Here is a 19,776-nt window from a genome sequence, read left to right as displayed (position 1 = left end):
AGGGGGTGGTGGCAAAGAGTGGGCCAGGCGGGCCAGGCCGTGTGTGACCAAAGGCTTGAGACAGTGAGTGTCAAGTTCTGGGAAGGGAGGGGCCGGGGATGAGTGTGAAGGAGGTGAGGGGAGGGGCGGAGAGGAAGAGGCCCGAGGGTGGGTGACAGTGAGTACAGGGGGAGTTGGACTGTGGGGCAGTAGCAGGCTCTGGGCCTGTCTGAACTGCACACTGCACACTGAGAGGATTAGAGACCAACATAATCCCCTGTGGAGTCTGGGGAAGGGTGGGAACTACGGCAGAGGAATATTTGAAGGAACCTGGTTGAGAGAAGCTCCAGGCTGGAAGAGTGGCTGTGCTGGACTTGCTATGTTCAGGGGCCCCATGGGCTCGGAGAAGCAGGCCTTGGGGGAGGTTGAGTGGAAATGGAGTCTAGCTCAGAATTTCTAATAGTCAGGCTTTCCAAAGAAGGAATGAACTGTTAGGTTGGGAGTTTCCTGGTCTTAAATGTGTTTAGGTAGACCTGAGAGATTGAAACGGCAGTGGGGGAATTCCCCGGTGGTCCAGTGATTAGGACTCTGCGCTTTCATTGCCAAGGGCCTGGGTTCAGTCCCTGGTCAGGGAGCAGCCAGAAAACAAAAAGACAAAACAAAATGTACAAAACCTTGTAGTTGAGGTATTCAGCTAACCCACAAAGAAATGAGATGGGAGGGGCGTGGAGGGAGGGGGGGTGCTGGGCCTTCAAGGACCCTCCTCATTCTGGGTTCTGAGAATATAAGCTGGGGGAGAGTGGGTTAAGTGACCCGTGGGCACAGGCGAATGGTGCTCCAAAGAAGGCAGCCATGGAGGAGGTGCTGGCCTGTTGCCATAGGAACCATCTCTGCTCTGGGTTTCCAGTTCCAGGGATGCCCTGGAAGGGAATGAGCTCACTCCACCTGCAAGGTGATGAGTCAGCCTGTTTCGAAGTCCTGCGTGCTATCCAGGGCTGGGCAAGAAGTTGAGCGGCAGACCCTGCCTCTGCCCCTCGTCGGACCACTGATACTCCTCTGCCTGATGTGGGCTGTTGTCATTAGAGACGAGATGGGGGCAGTAGAGGAAGCCACCCGCCATTCTGGTGGCCCTGGGGAGCCTCCGGTAGAGGCAGGAGGAAGCCTCTAGTCCAGTTGGCCAAAGCACGGCGCTCAGCAGGGCTGAACTATGCTATCTGCAGGCCACTCAGCTCACATCGATGGGGCAACAACTACACCTGTGCTGGGCCTGGGGCCTGCAGTCCCGTAGGCTGGATGGATGCTGTGATTTCAGGTGTGCTGAGGGTTTTGAAGAAGTTCAGACTGTTGATGAATGTGCATTGGTCAGGTGTGGGCTGGTTTCAGAGGGTGGATGAGGAGAACTTCCGGGAGGGAGTGGCATTTGATCTGACACTGGAAGGCTGAGGGGTCACTAGTTTGCCAATCAAGTCCTAGGTATTTGGAGGTCCGGGGTTGTGGCTCATCTCCTTCCTCCCCACCCACCACGTGTGCGATTTGTTGTTCCTGTGAGGGAGTGCGCAGAGCGTGTCCACTGACTGCCAGGGGATGGCCAGAACCTCAAACAACTGTGATTTCAGGGCACCAAGCATCTTCCTCGAGACCCTATGAAAGGTAGACCATCATCCCCTGGGTTCCAGTCCCTAAGGAGCCAGATGAGGGCCCTAACCTGTTCTCTCCCTCCTGGTGTGGCAGACTGGGGATGACATTGGACAGGCCAGGGCAACTCTGCTTTTCTAGTTTCTGGCTTGGCTACTTGTTTCACCAACATGGGCCTCTGTTTCCTTTTGAGAAGATAAACAACTTTGGAGATTTGAGGAAATGCCCGTTTTAAGTTTTAACCCTTTCACCTAAACACAACTACTTATATTTTCAAAAACCTATTCTTTTTTTATCCTCATGCCTGTATTATTTTGATAGTGGTAATCACAGTGGACCTACAATTTAGTTTGCTTTTATATTTCCCCACTTGGCATTTTATCAAAGATGTTTTTTCTTATATAGCCTCATAGCCTTTATGTTCCTTCCCTGGAGAAAGTGTAGGGATTTTTTCATGAATAAATATTTATTTGTATTTTCCTGTCTCTTTCCAAAAAACGTTTGAGGAGACACGTTAAAAGGCTCATGTAAAACAGAGTTTTAAATTAAAGTTAGACGACCCAGAGCTTTGTCAGGGTGATGGTGGTGGGGTGAGCTAATTGAGAAAATAGTGTTAGAAGAGGTTTGTCTTGGGACTTCCCCGGTGGTCCAGTGGTTAAGAATCCGCCTTCCAATGCAGGGAACGCAGGTTTGATCCCTGGTCGGGGAACTAAAATCCCACATGCCATGGGGCAACCAAACCTACGCGCTCTAGAGCCTGCGCGCCGCAGCTAAGACCCGATGCGGCTAAATAAATGAGTATTAAAAAAAAGAAAAGGTTTGTTTTTGTAAGTCAGCACTGACCCTAGTTTTGAGCTTCCCGGCAGCCAAAACAAAACAAGAAATTAGAATTCACATCTGTTATTTCCTAGTAAAGGGCAGTGTACCAGTTCATTGGAAAGAGACGCTTTGCCTCTCTGTGTAAGCACTGAACACCCAGGGCTCTTCCATTTTAGGAGAGCAGTGTGGTGGATGATGCCATCAGTGTTAGTTTCATGGAACATAGAGACCTTTTTTGTATATTGGTTCTTAAATCAACCCCAGTAGAGCCAAAGGCATGATGTTAAATCACATTGGTGTGAAGGCATTTCTGTGGGGAGCTGAAGAATGAAATCTTATTCTACTGTTTCTGGAGGTGCAGCCTGAGCGAGGCCCCAGTCCTTGGAGATGCTTGCCAGTGTTTCCTGAAGACTTACATGCAGTTGTCTGACAGGAGCCGGAGGGCGGTCTGTGTGGACTCCTGTGTTCAGAGGTTTTCTGAGGCCTTTACTGAGATGAGAACTTTTGCTTTCAGTGCTGGGCACATGAGGGCCAAAGCTGCTATTTCCTTAGGAAAATGAGAGTTTGGCCTATATCACCTCTTCACAGGAAAACTGTCAAGGCCAGAGCTGTCCTCTGGAAGCACTTGGGGGTCTGCTGTACATCTCAACAAGGTGCTCCTGGCCCCAGGCTCTTTGCCACAGAGGAGGGACGAGGCCGTCCAGTCGGGGCTGGGCCTGGGCCTGGGCGTGGACCTCTACTGGCTGCCCCACTCCTCAGCCATACTTCTCCTCTTAATTCTCCCATTATTGGACATTTTCATGGTTTCCAGTTTTTTTAAAAAAAAATTAATTATTTATTTTTGGCTGTGTTGGGTCTTCATTGCTGTGCATGGGCTTCTCACTGCAGTGGCTTCTCTTGTTGCAGAGCACGGGCTCTAGGCGCGCGGGCTTCAGTAGTTGTGGCTTGCGCGCTCCAGAGCGCAGGCTCAGTAGTTGTGGCGCACAGGCTTAGTCGTGCCATGGCATGTGGGATCTTCCCGGTCCAGGGCTCAAACCCATGTCCCCTGCATTGGCAGGAGGATTCTTAACCACTGCACCACCAGGGAAGCCCCATGGTTTCCAGTTTTGAGCTCTCATAGATAATTCCTCTATAAATATTCCTTTCATGTGGACATTTTCCTGCATTTTAGGATAATATCTACGAGCTGAGTTAATCAGTCAAAGGAGATGATCGTTTCTATACGTCCTTTTACATATTAATCAGTTGCCTTTACAAGGCAGACTAATAAAAATTAAAAAAAATAAAAGGCAGACTAGCATAGTGTGTCACCAGCAACACACAACCTATTTTTTATTGAAGTACAGTTGATTTACAATATTATATTAGTTTCAGGTGTACAACATAGCGATTTAAAATTTTTATAGATTGCACACTCAACCTATTTGTTTAAAACTAATTAAAAAGGAAAGTAATTTTTATTGTGACAGATTTGGAAAATACAGCAAAATACAAAGAAGAAAATAAGGATTGCCTGAAGTTCTACCACCTGAGAGCATGGAGGTGTGTCTTTTGATGGTCTGCTGTGGTGAACCTGTTGCCTCTCGTCAGGCAGGAGTTTGAGCCGGGACAGTCCCTCCTTTAATGGCTGTCCCTAGGTGCCCCTACCTGGCAGGGGGGTGCCTGATTTTCCTCTGACCCAAAATATCTTTTCAGCCATTGGCCTGTCTGGCTTGTGGACTTACATTTCTAAGGTTCTAAAGACCTTCATAACATTTTCATCTAGTGCTAGATACATAAGAAGTTGGCTTGGAAACTCAGGGTTTAGATATTTGGATGGAAAGTGTGAAATATTATCACCTAGTGGCAACTTAGCAGAGTCCTCAGTAGCTACCACATACCAGGTGAGATCTAAGGGCCGGGGGTGCAGCTGATGAGTGCTGGTGGGACAGGCGGTCAAGAAGTAGAATCTGAGGGCTTCCCTGGTGGCGTAGTGGTTAAGAATCTGCCTGCCAGTGCAAGGGACATGGCTTCTGGCCCTGGGCCGGGTAGACCCCACATGCCGTGGAGCAGCTAAGCCCCTGTGCCACAACTACTGAGCCTGGGCTCTAGAGTCTGCGAGCCACAACTACTGAAGCCAGTACACCTAAAGCCCGTGCTCCACAGCAAGAGTAGCCCCCAATCACCACAACTAGAGAAAGCCCGCGTGCAGCAATGAAGACCCAGCGCAGGCAAAAAAAAAAAAGAAGAATCTGTGTCTGAGAAAATTCTGCCCAGCCCTGGCTCCTGACCGCATTCCCCAAGTTCCTGTCTGTCTGTGAGGCTTGTCAGAAGAGCCAGGGTGTTCGGTGAAATTGAAGGGAAGTAGGACGAGTCGTAAGTGAGAACCTACACCTGTCATCTCTGTGCTGGTTCTCACTTCTCTGAACCGAGCATCCCGTGGTCCAGGTGACCCTCTCCTCTACCGCTTGTCTTCAAGAGGAAGCCTCCAGGCAGGGGAGACCACTTCCTGATCTGGATGGGCCCTTGCTGAACTCTTGGTTAGGGTGCTGGTGCTGGGCTGACGCCTCCAACCCACAGTGATACTTCTGTCACCCGAGCAGTTACGCATCTGCTCTGAATTTCCCAGATGCTGGAGTGAGAGGACGAAGAAGGTCTGTTCATGATATGACTTGACTTCAAGTAGGGACGGAGGCCTCAGTCCCTAAGAGCTCTAAGAGCTGACTAATGATTTCTTAGGTGGCTTCAGATGCCAAAAGGGGTGATTATACGGGGGGTGCCTGGTGCCATGCATACAGTAGGACACACCTGGATGGTTGTGTTATCTTCAGTATGGAGGAGGTGGTGCACAGGAGCTTCCTTTTCCCTACAGCTCTGGCCGTCCCCTTGAGTTGGGTGGGATTTGGGCAGGGACCGTAGCTGGAGGCTCATAGATGTCTCTTGGGGGAGGAAGAAGTGATGCTTAAATGATGGCATCTTCGAGTTACCCACGTGTGGGACTCTCAGGGCTCTAGGAGGTGCACCTAGAGGAGGCTTGATGTCCCTAGTGCTGTCTGTCCTATGGCCAGCCCATCTGACACAGCTGGGGACAGTTTTCCAAGGTCCGGGGGCTGTGGATGATCAGAACTTTGGAACCATGGGATTCACCACAGAGAATCTGCGTGTTGGGACATTTCCTTGGGGGCCCTGAGGGGGAAGCCATCAGAATGTCTCAGCTACTGTTCTGGTTGTTTGGGTAAAGAGCTCCCTGTTGGAGCCTTGTAAGGCGCTCCAGCTTGCGGCCATGTGGAAAGGCTGGGATTGATTAATTCTGTCTGGTTTGTTAGACACTCTACCCTCTTTGCCTCTCCCCACCCAGGAAACCACATGAACTGTCAAGGCGGGTCCAATTACGATTCATGGTAATTGGAGGGAGAGAGGGACTCCTGAGGAGGCAGTGACTTGTGCTTTTGCTCTGTGAAGGAGAGGTTTCTTTGCTGTGAGGAGTCGAGGCAAGTAGCAATTAAGAGCGTCCTCCTTACACCTTATTAAATGACCACCGACTCCAGGTGACCACGGCTTCCCTGTAGGCATCCTGGTTCCCGAGGGCACATCCACCCTCTGCCACCCAAGTGGAGAGTTTCACTCCAAGGCTGTAATCCTTAAAGGGTGGTCCACGGACCACCTAGAGTTCATGTAAAAATTGTAGCTTCCTGGGCCTTGCCTAGACCGGCTGAACCAAGTACACTGGGCTCAGAGCCCAGGAATCTGCATTTCTTGCAAGCTCCCGCCTTAATTTTTAGGTAACACCAGAGACCTCTGCAAAGGATTACCTGGGAATATTGTTGCTTCAGTCTGAACGGCAGGAGTTCAGCTAAACAAACTCAGCTCCTTCATTCCCGTTCACTCCTCCTCTGGGACGTCCTGCTGATGCTTCGTCTCCTTTGTTAGGCTTAGACCGCAAATTCACTAGCTCTCCAAGATGTGAGCCAAGCATCTCTTTTGGACCCCAGACACAGAGGGGGACTATGGATAGAGGAAAGGAAAGAAAGGAAAGCAAATCTCCTCTTGCTTCTCTGACTGTGATTGTTTTTGGCTTTGGAGCAGGTGGGCCAGTCGACCGTCTGCAAGGCTGTGTTGAAGCAGTATTGCAGTGATAATGGTGGAAGCCACTTTTCTCATCCCGGGCATGCGGAGGGGTGTCTGTATCAGACAGGCGGCCCATCCTGCCCTCCAGTCCCTCCGGGCCTGCTGAGGGCCCGCCTCGCCACTGAGCACAAACATCTGTGTCCTGCAGTGACCTGCCCGCTCTGTTGTTTGGTTTCCTGTGGAGGGAGGGCTTTCCAGTGTTGTGTATCCTGCCTCGCCTGGCTCCTCTCCCTGTCCCACCTTAGTGACCTCTGGTCCTCTACGCTCAGTTGAGCCAAATCCTGACTGTGGGCTGTTGTCTGGGTTCTAGCTTTCATCCAGACAGCGTGACAAGAGGAGTTTGGGTTGGCCCTAGACTGTGTGAACGCCTCCTCAGTTATGGCCCTGGATTGTTGCAGCCTGAGGGTCTGCCAGCAGCTGTGTGTTCTGCTGGCACGGGCTCAAACCGCCCCCTTGAGACAGGGGTCCCAGCAGCAGGAAGCTAGAAGGCCTGTAGGACTGAGCTCAACAGGCAATTCCCCAATGACTCCACACCACTAGGGGTCCTCTCGGGGGTTCTAGGTCCAGAAACCCTCTGGCAGCCTCTCTGCCTAGTGGCAGTTCTGCAGGGGAGATGTGGCGCTGTGGAGGTCATGGCGTAGAAGTGGATCAGGGGCCTCAGAAATGGGAGGGCATTGAGTCTGGTAGGGAAGCCGTCAAGGGAGCCACAACAGGTCTGCTGTTGTCAGAGTGGACTAGGGTTACAAGAAGGATGGGTATAGAGGGGGTGAGATTTTAGAAAAAGGATCTCCAGAGCGCTGAACCTGGAGGCCCAGAGAAGATGAACTCTTCCAGTCAGTACAACGTAACTTTAAAAAGGTAAAAATAAAATCCGATCAGGGCAAGTTTCTAGTCGAATAAATGCTTGCGCTCTTTTCTGAAGGCCTTGAGGATTGGTGCAGCCTGGGTTAGCATCTGGTTCGTTTATGTAGCAAAAACTATGGAAATGTTCTTACCCTTGGGCTGGATAATTCTACCCCCAGGATAGTGTCCTGAGGAAACTGTCCAACTAAAACAAAGTAATGCTTCAGAATATTCTCTGCTCTCCATAGGAGCAGAAGGAAGGCTTCTGTGTCTCACTAACGTCAGGGGAGGAATTTTACAAACCGTCCTGACACGTGATAGTGGTGGAGCATATTTTCAGCCTTTAAATGACATTTAGGAAGATTACACAGGAATGAAATGTTCAACAGACGGTTGAAAGTAGGAGAACTTTATGGAGCATTATAATCGGTTGCAACTGTAAAACCCACGTAAACAGGAAGATTACGTACAAAAGTGAAAATGGCTGTGTTGAAGTTGTAGGATTAAATACTTAAAAAAAATAGTACTCAAATTTTATAGCAAGTCAGAGAATTGCTATCTGAGGCAACATCCTGCTTCAGATGTTTTTCTGCTATCACCTGTCCTTTTTCTTGAGGAATGGCAGCTCAGTGAGATCTGACTGTCCGTTCTGAGCGCTTTGGTGTGTGCTGTGCACTGCTGAGCCCCGTGGAGCACACAGCGGGGGTAAGACATGGTCCCCTGAGCCTGAGAGCTCAGGGGGAGGTTTCTTCTCCCTGGGGAGACACGATGTGCTGGGCAAGCTGATTAGTGCTGGGTGCTGAGGCTTGGCCCTAGCACGGCCAGGGACCGTGGGGAAGGGAGGGGGCAGGTGGGTGGATGGTCTGGGCCTTCAGCCGGGAGTTGGAAGGATCTGTAGGACGAGGGAGCAACCAGCCTGGCAGCTGGGAAGCCTGCAAAACCCAGCAAGAAGAGTCCAGTTCTCCTAAGATGGGTTCTATCCAGGTCCTCGCCGCTTTGACTGAGATCAGAGTTATTTAAATAAATGCCTGTGATTCACCCCATTTCTAGAGACTGGGAACTGAAGTCCAGGAAGCGAACTCTTCCAGTAATCTCCGGAGTCCGCTGGGACAGGGCTGTTGCACAGGCCCGCTCCCGGCGTGTTGGCTGTGCCCCGTCTGCAAGCCCCACGCGTGCCCTCCCCAGGGGCAAATCCCCTGCTCAGGATCCACTCCTGGGAGGCTGCCCTTTGGTCCCTTTTGGGTTGGCAGTGGGGGATCAGTGTTCCTTCCCCAGTGATCTCTCCTTTTAGATCTTTCCCTGGCCTGCAGGGGTGCTGGGCACTGCTGGGAGGCCGCCCATCCCCATTTTCCATTTGGAGACCTTGACATTTTGTTTAAGAGGGGGTGTGATTGAGAGCGTGTGAGGGTGAGAACCGGAGGTGCTGGCTCCTTAAGGCTTGGCCTTCAAGTGAATTTTGGCAGAAGGGACACTGAATGTTTAATTTTAGGGCCAGGAGGGGGTGGGGGAAAGTCCCTACTGCATCTGGTTTGTGTTAAGTCCTTCCCTTCAGAAAAGGGCTGTGTTTATGGTTCAAATCCGGCAGAGATGGGCGAGAGGGGCTCCACTTTCCCGTACTAGGCAGTGGGGCACAGGGAATGCACAGAGCTTCCTTCGGGTCCTCCGACCCCATCCCAAGATAAATGGTTCCAACTTTGAGAAAACTTCCACATCCATTTTACGCCTGAGGTTAAAGCAGGCATTTGCTTCCAGCAGCTGGGCTTTGCAGGCAGAGCTGCAGAGTCGCAGAGTTGGCCGGCTGTCAGCCTGGCTTGTCTGGCGTCTGAGGGTCCCGGATGGGTCAGCAGTGCTGCTGGCTCCCGCAGGCCTCCCGGCCGTGATTCCGGGATCGAGGGCTTGCGTCCAGGAGGCCCAGGTTGTCAGAGCTGGAAGGTCCTGCAAAGACCAGATCCAGTCCCTTCTTGACAGACAAGGAACGGGAGGCCCAGAGGGCTGAAGAAGCTTGTCCAAGGTCAGAGTCGGCAGTAGACTCGGGATTCGAACCAGACTTTCCTGACTCCCAGTTTGGTTCAGTGCTCTTTTCAGGGCCCCGTATGGCTTCCCCTTCTGCCTGCTGTTACTCTTCCAGGCTCTGCTTCCTCAAAGGGCCGGCTTTGGGGACAGAGCTCGTGATGGCCAGTCTTGAAATTTGGTGGCAACATTCACAAGGCTGTGAGCGCCTCAAAGGCTGGCTGACTCACCGCCGTTTTCCAGCCCCGGCATGGTCCCTGGCTCAGGGGAAGAAGAGCTCAGAAAAAATTCAATGAATGGATGAGTGGGTGGCTTGGCCTGAGGGTGGAGGTGCTGGTGTTCCAGTTAGAATCATTGTGCTTCCTTCTGAGCATCTGTTCGGAAGCTGTCCTGTTCCAAGGCTGGGTCTTGTCTTCTCCAGCCCTGGCTCAGTTCCGGCACATCACCCAGCTTGCAGGGAAGTCTAGAGTTTCAGAGCCGAAAGGAGCCTTCGATAGCAAAGGGTCCATCCCCTGCAAGTTACAGGTAAGGAAACTGAGGCAAGGCCACACGGCTGGTCAGTGGGAACACAGGACTGGAGCCCGAGCCTGGTGTGTTCGTGCAGGGAGTTGAGGGTCCGCTGTCCTCCCCATCCCCCGTCTTCCTCAGTCGGGCGGATGAGCCATTTCGTCTGCCACCCTCTTCGCTCTAGCTTGCTCCCCACTGCGGAGGGTGGTTTCACCAGAGCCGACTGGGGAGAGGCCGGGGCATGCAGGGATGGGCCACGTCATTCCCTTGTGCTGTCCTAGAAGGGGGAAAAGGGCGGGCGGGCTCATTTCCTTGCGGGGAAACCAGAGCTGGAGTCACCCTGGAGTCAGAGCCCAGGGAGGGGCCCCCAACCCTCTCACCGCCTCTGGCCCTGGGTCAGCGGCACTCCCCTCCTGCTGGTCTCATGAAGGGTGGAGGAGGGCCGGGCGACAGTACCGCTGTCCCCCACCCCAAGTCTGCCTTACTGCCTTTGGGAGGGTGTTTCTTGTGGTCCTCTGCAGGGCAGGCTGGTGGTGGCAGCAAGGGGAGGAGTCCGGTGACAGCATTGTCCCATTCTGAGAACTGGGAGTTGTTAAACCCCCTCATGCGTTGTGATTTGAAATGTTTTTGCCTTATAAGTCTCAATCTCTTTTTTGGTTTTATTATGAAAGTAAGACATGCTCATGTTAAAAAAAAAAAACCCCAAAAAACAAAAAAAAACCAATTCCCCACAGGTGACATGGTTATGCTTCTATGCCACACGTAAGATTTTGTATTTAATTTATATATTATTTAATTGTGGTAAAATATACATAACATAACATTTACCATTCTGACCACCTTTAAGTGGACAGTTCAGTGGCAATAGTTACATTCATGTTGTTGTGTAACCGTCACCACCATGCATCTCCAGAACTTTTTCATTTTGCAAAACTGAAACTCTGTACCCATCAAACAGTAGCTCCCCATTGTTCCTCCCCCAGCCCCTGGCCCCCCACCATTCTACTTTCTTCTCTGTGAACTTGACTGCTTTAGAGACCTCATTAAAGTGAAGTCAGAGAGCATTTGTCCTTTCATGTCTGGCTTACTTCACTCAGCATAAAGTCTGTAATGTTCATCCCCGCTGTGCTGTGTGTCAACATTTCCTTCCTCTTTAAGGCTGACTAATATTCCGTTGCATGTACACGCCGTATCTTGTTTACCCGTGCATCTGCTGATGAGCGTTTGGGTTGCTTCCACCTTTTGGCTGTTGTGAATCACGCTGCTGTGAACATGGGTGTGCAAATACCTGTTCAAGTCCTTGCTTTCATTTCTTTTCTGTATATACCCAGAAATGGAATTGCTAAATTTTATGTATTTACTGTTTGCGACTCTCAGGCTCTTTGAGCACCTGTGGCAGGGTTGATAGGTCAGCACAGCACGCTGGGCACCCGCCCTCTGCCCCCCCACCCCCGCCCTCCTTCCTTTTCCCGCAGGGCTGGGTCCCTGGCCTGCTGGTCTGCTGTGGTAGCTGTCAGCAGAGGTGGGCAGGTGGGCGGGCTGGCCAGCTGGGTCTCCTTTGTGTACCGTGTCCGGGGCTGGCTGCAGCACAGCTCTAGGGAGGTTTGGAGCTGCTGAGCTAGTGTGAAGCTCCAGCATCTCCCGGTGAAGAAGGGCCTTTTTGGGCCAGGTTCCTATCCCTTCTCCTGCTGCAGATCTGGGGAAGGGGGCTGTAGTCTTCTGGGTGCCCTGGGATGGAACGGGGACCCCAGAGCCAACTGGCCCCACTCTCCCCATTCGCTTTTTTGTCCCGTCCCCGCCAGTTCTTTCTGCCCCAGGCCATTTCTCTCCCAGAGGGTTAGCCTGTGAACGATTGCTGGCCGGGGAGTTCCAGAGACTAATGCAATGCTTCCTAGCTGCCTTTGGAGAAAAGGTCTATTTCTTGCTAACAGAGCAGGCTTTCCTCTCCTGCTCCCTGCTCTACCCACAGTCGACCACTATCTCAAGTCAGGCCCCCAAATACGCTCACACCTCAGAGCAAACTGGCTGCTGCCTGCTGTCTGGAATGGACCTCCACCACGTGCTGCCTACCTGCCCCCTGCAGGGATCTGTGTATCGTTCCCCTGGGTGCTCAGTCTGTGTCTCACTGGTGGGGTGTGTAGTTATCTGTCAGCTTGGCCATGGCTTCCTGAGAGCTGGGCCCTCTCTCGTTCTAGTAGTCACTGGTCTAGTGCCCTATACTTAGTGGGTGCTCAGTGAGAGAAAGAGAAAGTGGAAAGAATTTGGGATTTGGTTAGGGAACTCCTGGTTTGGGGTTTGAGGCCTGTTCTTTGCCAGCTGAGTTACTTAACATTCCTGAGCCTCAGTTTTTCCATCTCTAAAATGGGGGATCAAAATCTAGCTCTTAGGGCTTCCCTGATGGCGCAGTGGTTAAGAATCCACCTGCCAATGCGGGGGACACGGGTTCGAGCCCTGCTCCGGGAAGACCCCACATGCCGTGGAGCAACTAAGCCTGTGCTCCACAACTACTGAAGCCTGCGCGCCTAGAGCCTGTGCTCCACAACGAGAAGCCACCGCAATGAGAAGCCTGTGCACCTCAACGAAGAGTAGCCCCCGCTCCCTGCAACTAGAGAAAGCCAGCGTGCAGCAACGAAGACCCAACACAGCCAAAAAAAAAAAAAAAATCTACCTCTTGTTGTGAAGAGTAAATGTGATAATCATACAAAGTGCTTGGTAAGTGTCACTAAATGTCAGCTGTGTCATTGTTGTGCCTTCTAAGTGGGAGAGATGTTACCAGCTGCCAGGCCTGGGGGAGGACTCTGCAGGAAGGCGAGGTTTTAGGCTATGGCGCTCTCCCTCTGCTTCTCGGGTGTCTGGTCCCTGGAGAGACTGGGTGAGAGAGGAAGGGGCCGTGTGATGCTGTCTGGCTGGGTGGTGGCAGTCTCCTCTGCAGGAGGAAACTGCTTCCTCTCCAGGGAGTCCGCAGCTGCTCGGAGCCCTCGTGGGGCCGGCTGCTGCTCGCTGAGCAGGGATTGTGTGTTGGGGGGAAGAAGGGGTCCGGGGTGTCTTGGGCTTCGTTCCAGATGTGACATGTCTTCTGATCTCAGCACCCTTCCCTGCCAGGCCTTCTTGGAGCCCCGCTCCCCGGCACCAGGAGGTCTGGCTCGGAGCTGCCCCTGCCGTGGTTGCTGTATGACTGTTTCTTAGGGGTGGTCCTACCTACCTTTGTAGATTGCAGGCTCCAGGACCCCTGTCTCCCTCATATTTGAGGACAGGAAATAGCAGCCTCATCGCCGTGCAGTAGAGCTTTCCTTTCCCCTGCAGGATAGGATGGTTGGGACCACCCATGCATGGGTCGTGTCTAGGCTCTGGGGAGGGAACAGGATTGCGAATCCCGCTTGGAGCTGCTGGCTCCTTTCTGCCCCTCCCTGCAGGAGAGTTCATCCTGCAGAGGCTTCGGGGTGTTGGGAAAAGCCCGGCCTCGGAGCTGCCAGTTCTGGGGTGAGGGAAGCTCTGCCATCTTACTAGCTGTGTCCTTGAACATGTCCTCCTTCTGAGCCTCAGTTTCCTCATCTATAAAAAGAAGGCAGGGCTTCCCTGGTGGCGCAGTGGTTGAGAGTCTGCCTGCCGATGCAGGGGACACGGGTTCGTGCCCCGGTCTGGAAAGATCCCACATGCCGCGGAGCGGCTGGGCCCGTGAGCCATGGCCGCTGAGCCTGCGCATCCGGAGCCTGTGCTCCGCAACGGGAGAGGCCACAACAGTGAGAGGCCCGCGTACCGCAAAAAAAAAAAAAAAAAGAAGGCAGTCTGTCTTGCGGGATCACTGCCAGGACTAAAGGAGATGATGGTGTCCTGCACCTGGTGGGCTCCCTACGCGGGGGCAGGGCTTGTTATTTTGGAAGCGAGCCCAAAGCCAAGGAGCCCTTTCACAAACTCTTCTTCCCCTTCTCTACCCAGAAGGCAAGGTGGTAACGACTTCCTGTTCATTTCCACAGCCCAGAGTTGCCCAAACTCGCCTGATTCTAGGATTCACCCGAGTACCTGTTACTTGTTAAATACCGATTCTTGGCCGCCACCCCAGAACTTCTGAACCAGAATGGCGCTTGTCGGGTTGGGGTCTGTATTTTCATCCTGTTTTATCAGTAGGCCAACTTGGGAAAACTCGCCTCCCTCAGATTGCCCTCCGGTGGCTGTATCATCTGATCTTCACAAGAGGCCACTGAGGCGGGTCTGAGGCAGGTGTGGCTGCACGCAAAATGGGAGATTTCTAGGTGAGATGGTGAAGTTTAAGGGACAGACCCGAGGTGGTGGTGGTCTGAGCCACTGGTTCCCTCATGGTGGAAACAGAATTAGAACTCAGATCTCCCAGTGCTGTGTGTCCACTGTGCCTGCAGACATTCTAGCAAAGCATGGAAAGGGTGGGGGATGGAGAGAAATGGGGCGACCGGAAAGAGGTGAGTAACAAGACTGCAGTGGTGGCAGAGGGGCATCAGTGGTGCCCTTCTGCTGCCCGTTGTGGCAGGCCTGCAGAGACCAGCCACAGGGACAGGGGTGTAGGGAGTTGGGCTGGAGCCCTTCCCCCACTAAGATACTTCCCCAGGTGTGCCTTCTGAAAATCAGGGCCCAGGTGAGCATGGGCTTTGTCCCAGAGCCACTGGGAGTCAGCAGGTATAAGGAGGTTAGGGGGTGGCCTGGGCCAGGTGCCCGAGCACCTTCCCGGGGCTGTTGGCGGAGTCCTGGAAGTCCTTTGTGCAGGTAGGTCTCCTTCTCCCTCCTTTCCCCTCCTTTTATGATTAGGTCTGGGAAGCCTTCTAGAAGCACAGGCAGGGCTGGCTCCCCTGCTCAGATGGTGGAAGGCGGCGTGTGCGTGTGCGGGGAGAGAGGAACGGGCGTGGCCAAGGCCAGCTGGCCGTGCCAGGTACAGGGGCCCACTGTCTCCCTGCTTCCTTTTTCCCAAGGTTGGCCCGGTCCATTAAAGGAAAACTAGTTTAGGTCCTCTGTATACCACCCCCCTTTCCAGTTTCCCCTTAAGTGGCTCTTAATGATGCTTTCAGGCTGATTTTCTCCCAGTACTGGTGGAGAGGCTTGGGGAGGGTGGGTGGGAGGCACTGGAATTGCTCCGTTAGGGCGTTCCAGGCTGAGGTGGGCTGCCCTGACTGCACAGCAGCGTCCCTTTTCTACCTGGGGGCTTCGGGAGCTGCTTCTGCCTGGGCGCACCCCCGGAGGGTGATCCGACTGGGCTGGGGTGAGGCGGGCTGGTGCGCAGCGTGAGAGGAAGAGCCCCGCTCCGGGCCGGTGCACGTGATGTGACTTGCTGCTGGGCCCTTGGGAGGGGCCCGAGGGAGGAGAGCCAGGCTGACCGAGCCCGGGGTTAGGAGCCTGGGCTCTGCGCCCGGTTCTCTGGCTCCTCTCGCTGTTTGAGGTGACCTTGTGAGCGTCTCTCTGTCTCAATTTTCTCCTCTGTAGAATGGGATTAATGATAGCACCTACCTCATAAGGTGGCTGGGGGGATTAATTGTGTTAATACTGACAGAGCACTTGGGACAGTGAGCTGGGGAGGGCATCCCTGGCCGCTGACCTTCTAATCAGATTGTCAGGCTGAGGACCGGGGGCCTTCTGTAACTGGTGAGTGCTGGAGGTGTCTGGCGGGCAGGGAGCCGTGTTTCAGTGCATGGCACCCTCACCCATACCCCCTTCCTCGCTTGGCTCGGGTCCAACACCTGGGTGTGGCCTCTGACCCCTCCCTCCCTCCCTCCCTGAGTATCTCTTGGGTCCACCCACTTCCCTGTCCCCGCCGCCACCTCCCTGGTCTGAGCCACCTTTGTCTCTTGCCTGGACCTTTGCGCGGCCCTCTGACTGGTCTCCGCTGCCATTTTGGCCCATCTCGGATCTGCTCGTCATGGTGCAATTAGGAGTCTCTTTCCAAGATGCAGGTGTAATTATGTGTAAACTAGTACCTGATTCCTGCATCCACCCTACCCCCACCCCTCAACCCTCAGCTGAAATCAAATAAAACCTCTCCCATTGTTCTCAGGAGACACCATCCTAACATCCTATGGGACCCCATGCCCCTGCGGTAATGCTGACCTCTGGCACCCCTCTCTTCTCCTCCTGCACCAGCCCCAGTGGCCATTTTCCAGTGGCCTGAGCAGGCCTTCGTTCCTGACCCCTCTGCTTGGGCGGCACCACCCTTCCGACCATCCCGGACCCCACACATGTGCATTGGGTACCGTCCATCTCGGTTTGCACCTGTTGTTCTGATGTATTTATTAACAGCGCCTACCTTTATTTACAAGTGCCCCAGTTTGGATGATAAACTTAGTGGTCCCCCTTTCACATTTACAATCTCTTCATCTAATTAAAATTCCTCAGCTTTAAAAATTCACTGACTTCCTCAAAGTAGTGGTCGGACATACACCCTGGACCAGGTTAGGGACCCGTTTTAGCCTCATGCCTTCAGAACTTTTCCTGTATGCACTGAAGCTGGGCTTGCAAATATATACTTACTGATATGAGTTTTTGATTAACATTTGTCATCCTTGTTAGACCACAGGGTCCTTGATTTAAGGGACTATGTCTTGGGCTTCCCTGGTGGCGCAGTGGTTAAGAATCCACCTGCCAATGCAGGGGACGTGGGTTCGAGCCCTGGTCCGGGAAGATCCCACATGCCGCGGAGCAACTAAGCCCGTGCGCCACAACTGCTGAGCCTGTGCTCTAGAGCCCGTGAGCCACAACTACTGAGCCCATGTGCTACAACTACTGAAGCCTGTGTGCCTGGAACCCGTGCCCCACAGCAAGAGAAGCCACCGCAGTGAGAAGCCTGCGCACCACAATGAAGAGTAGCCCCCGCTCGCCTCAACTAGAGAAGGCCCGCACGCAGCAACAAAGACCCAACACAGCCAAAAAAAGGAATAAATAAAATAAATTTTTAAAAAATTAATAAATAAGGGACTGTGTCTTTACTTGTCCAAAATGTGACCCCAGTTCCTGACACAGTCAGTGCTCATCAGTGAGTGAATGAACGAATGAATGAATTTACCTTCTCCTGCTTACTGGCAGCGGGAGCCTGGAGCCTGCGTGGGTCAGGAGCGTGGGCAGTGGCCTGCCTTGAGGGAAGCTGCTGCCGTCGAGCCAATCCAAGCCCAAACAAGCCGGTTGCCCACGCCCTGGCATACACACTCCCTGACTTGGCTGCCCCTATAATTATTCATGACCTCTCTCAACGGGCTTTGTGTTTGGAAAGCCAAAAGAGACAGGAGTTCAAACCCTCTTTCCACCTCCCCAAAACTGAGACTTAGGAGAAAGAGTTGCCTGGCCCATTCTGAATCTCTAGGGAGCCACAAGGTCCAGGACCTTCTCGCATGGCTGGATGTGAGTGCTGGCGTGATTCTCACCCAGTGTCCTGGGCTGCCCTCCCCGGCCCAGGCCCAGGGACTGCTTGGGGACAGCTAGCCGCACACATCCCCGTGTGGTTCTCGGCAGACCTGGGACTGGTGCTGGCCGATTCCTCATTATTCTCCAGCCTGAGCAAAGGTGGAAGGCTTACCTGGAAGAGCCGCAGCCCCCAGCATAGTGGAAAGGGCCCACACATTGGCATCCTGTGGACCCCAGTTCAGATCTCAGCTCTGCCTCTCACTAGCTGTGTGGCTAGGAAGGTTGCTTCCTCTAACCCTCGATTTCCTCCCCTAACGCAGGATTGTTGAGTGGATTTGCTGAGATGGTGCATGCCTCACCCAGTGGTGATAACAGCCCACGTCTTTGAGCAACTCCAAGATCTTATTCCTTCTCTCTTCCCCTCCCCTTGGGGCTCCCAGGTCCACTTTGCCTTCCGTGTCCCCATCTTGGAGTTGAGGGCTTAACACGGTACCTTCCTCTGGAACAAGGTTAGGTGGAGGCTGCAGTGCCCTTGGGCAGCCCGTGTTCTCTGCGGCCCCCTCTCCCACTCATTGCACACGTTCTGAGCTTAAGCCCGGTGCTGGGAGACAGAACGGGTGTGGATCTCCAAGCTCCCAGGAGGCTGTGAACACACCCACAGACAGGAGCCCCGTGTCCCACCCCATCCCAGCAGTTAGTTGGCCAGATCTGCCTACAGCTGCACTTCTTCCCATCCTTCTGGAAATGAGGAAGTTTCCACAGACATGTTTCTATTCCTTAGCCTCTGCTCCCTGCTCCTGATTCCCCTGGTGCCCTGTCCCTTGAGCCGGGCTGGCCGTGCTGAGGTGTTGGTCAGCCACCTGGCCAGCAGGCCCGCTGCGCTGGGCTGCCGACGCCCCAGGTCGCTGATGGGTCTTAGTGGAGGCTGGGAGTGCAGGGACGGTGTTGGGCCACGTCCGCCTGGGCCTGGGTGGGGATTTTCATGGCCCACAGGTTGCCTGTGATTTCTTCAGAAAAGGGTTTTGGGGTTTCTGTGCCGCTTTATAATGTGCTGATCTGTGTCTGTATTTTGGAAGAAGAAACTTTATTTTCCTGGACCTCAGGTGAAGAGAATTGGCTTAATGAGGCCCCTCAGCTCATGGCCCACTTGTGGGTCCACCCACGTGAGGCCACTGTGCGTCCATCACGTTTCACCCCACAGTCTCGCTACGATGGGCACGTAGGGGGTCCCCAACCCCTTCCCTGCCAACACAGATAACGGAACGATGAACATTCTCCCATGGACCCCCGGGTTCACCATGTGAAGATTTCTTTGAGAGGAGATTTCCCGGGTGGCTTGTTGGGCAGTACGTGATGAATTTCCTGATGTAGTGCTGGCTTGCTCGCCAGCGTGACTGCACAGCCCACACTTCCAGCCGGGCATGAGGGCTGCTGGATTCCTCAGCCACAGCGACATTTGGGGTAATCACCTCTCTAATTGTTTACCAGTCTCTTAGGCGTAAAGGACAAATTATTGTTTTTTTTTGTTTTTGTTTTTTGCGGTACGTGGGCCTCCCACTGTTGTGGCTTCTTCCGTTGCGGAGCACAGGCTCGGGACGCGCAGGCTCAGCAGCCATGGCTCACAGGCCTAGCCGCTCCGCGGCATGTGGGATCTTCCCGGACCGGGGCATGAACCCGTGTCCCCTGCATCGGCAGGCGGACTCTCAACCACTGCGCCACCAGGGAAGCCCCTAATTATTGTTTTATATGCAACTAAGGAGGAACTCTTAGAGTGCCAAGCCTCTCTGTTCCCTTCCTCCATTCAGAGCTCCTGGAACCAGAAACTTCCTCTTAGGCATGGGGTGATTGCTGTCATGGCTGAGAGTCATGGAGGTTCTCTGCAGAAAGCCCCCCCACTCCCCAGGGAGTGGCGGTTTCTAGGGAGTCTGTTGATGCCCCAACCTCCCCACCCCCACCCGGAGTGCACATCACTCGTGGGATTCCTTGCGCCTGGAGATGCTTACACAGCTGCTGGGTTCTGAGGTTGTGCCCCCTGCCGCCTGCTTTCTGCTTCCGCTCTGGCATCCCGAAGGCTCTGGGTTCCCTGGAGCTTTGACCTTTCCCTTGGGAGGTTGCGAGTCTCCCTGCATTCCGGTGTGAGGTCATGTGGTGGTCCCTCGGGAGGGAGGTGGATGACATCATAGCACTGGCATGGGGTCTGGGCTGAGGTCGTCTTACTGAGCTTATGTCCTTGATTGGGTCAAGGAGCCTAGGGCCAGGGAACGCTGGAGCACAGTGCCGGCTGGTGCATGCTGGCCCAGACTCAAGCACACACTGGGGATGAAGGCGACCTCTATAACCCCAGGATGGTGCCAGGTGACCATTTAGTACACGTGGGCAATTCCATGGGCCCCGAGTAGTTCTCTCTCACTCCTTTCTGTGAGCATCCTTTTTCGTTTCTTTCTTGTATTTTAATAATGAACTCTAGATATTATTAACAACTTACCATGTGCTTGGCTTTTTGCAAATGTTAGCTCATTGAAA

At 53.4% G+C, this 19,776-nt stretch overlaps 1 protein-coding gene across 6 annotated transcripts in view; it reads left to right on the top strand.

Annotated features, from left to right (window-relative positions):
- The window catches only part of ACTN1 (actinin alpha 1), a 95,193-nt gene that overhangs the window by 19,353 nt on the left and 56,064 nt on the right, over positions 1-19,776 (top strand). Inside the window, exon 1 of one of the 6 annotated variants that reach the window (XM_060294942.2) lies at positions 9,743-9,918. The exons of 3 other annotated variants lie outside the window; for them this stretch is intronic. The gene's annotated coding sequence lies outside the window, so the exon portion shown is untranslated. Of the gene's footprint in view, positions 1-9,742; positions 9,919-19,776 lie in introns of those variants that run through there. 2 more of the 6 variants (XM_060294941.2, XM_060294940.2) reach the window with 2 other exon arrangements.

Source organism: Globicephala melas, chromosome 2 (genome assembly GCF_963455315.2).
Source record: "Globicephala melas chromosome 2, mGloMel1.2, whole genome shotgun sequence".
Classification (NCBI taxonomy): Eukaryota; Metazoa; Chordata; class Mammalia; order Artiodactyla; family Delphinidae; genus Globicephala; species Globicephala melas.
This window is presented reverse-complemented; position numbering and strand designations above follow the sequence as displayed.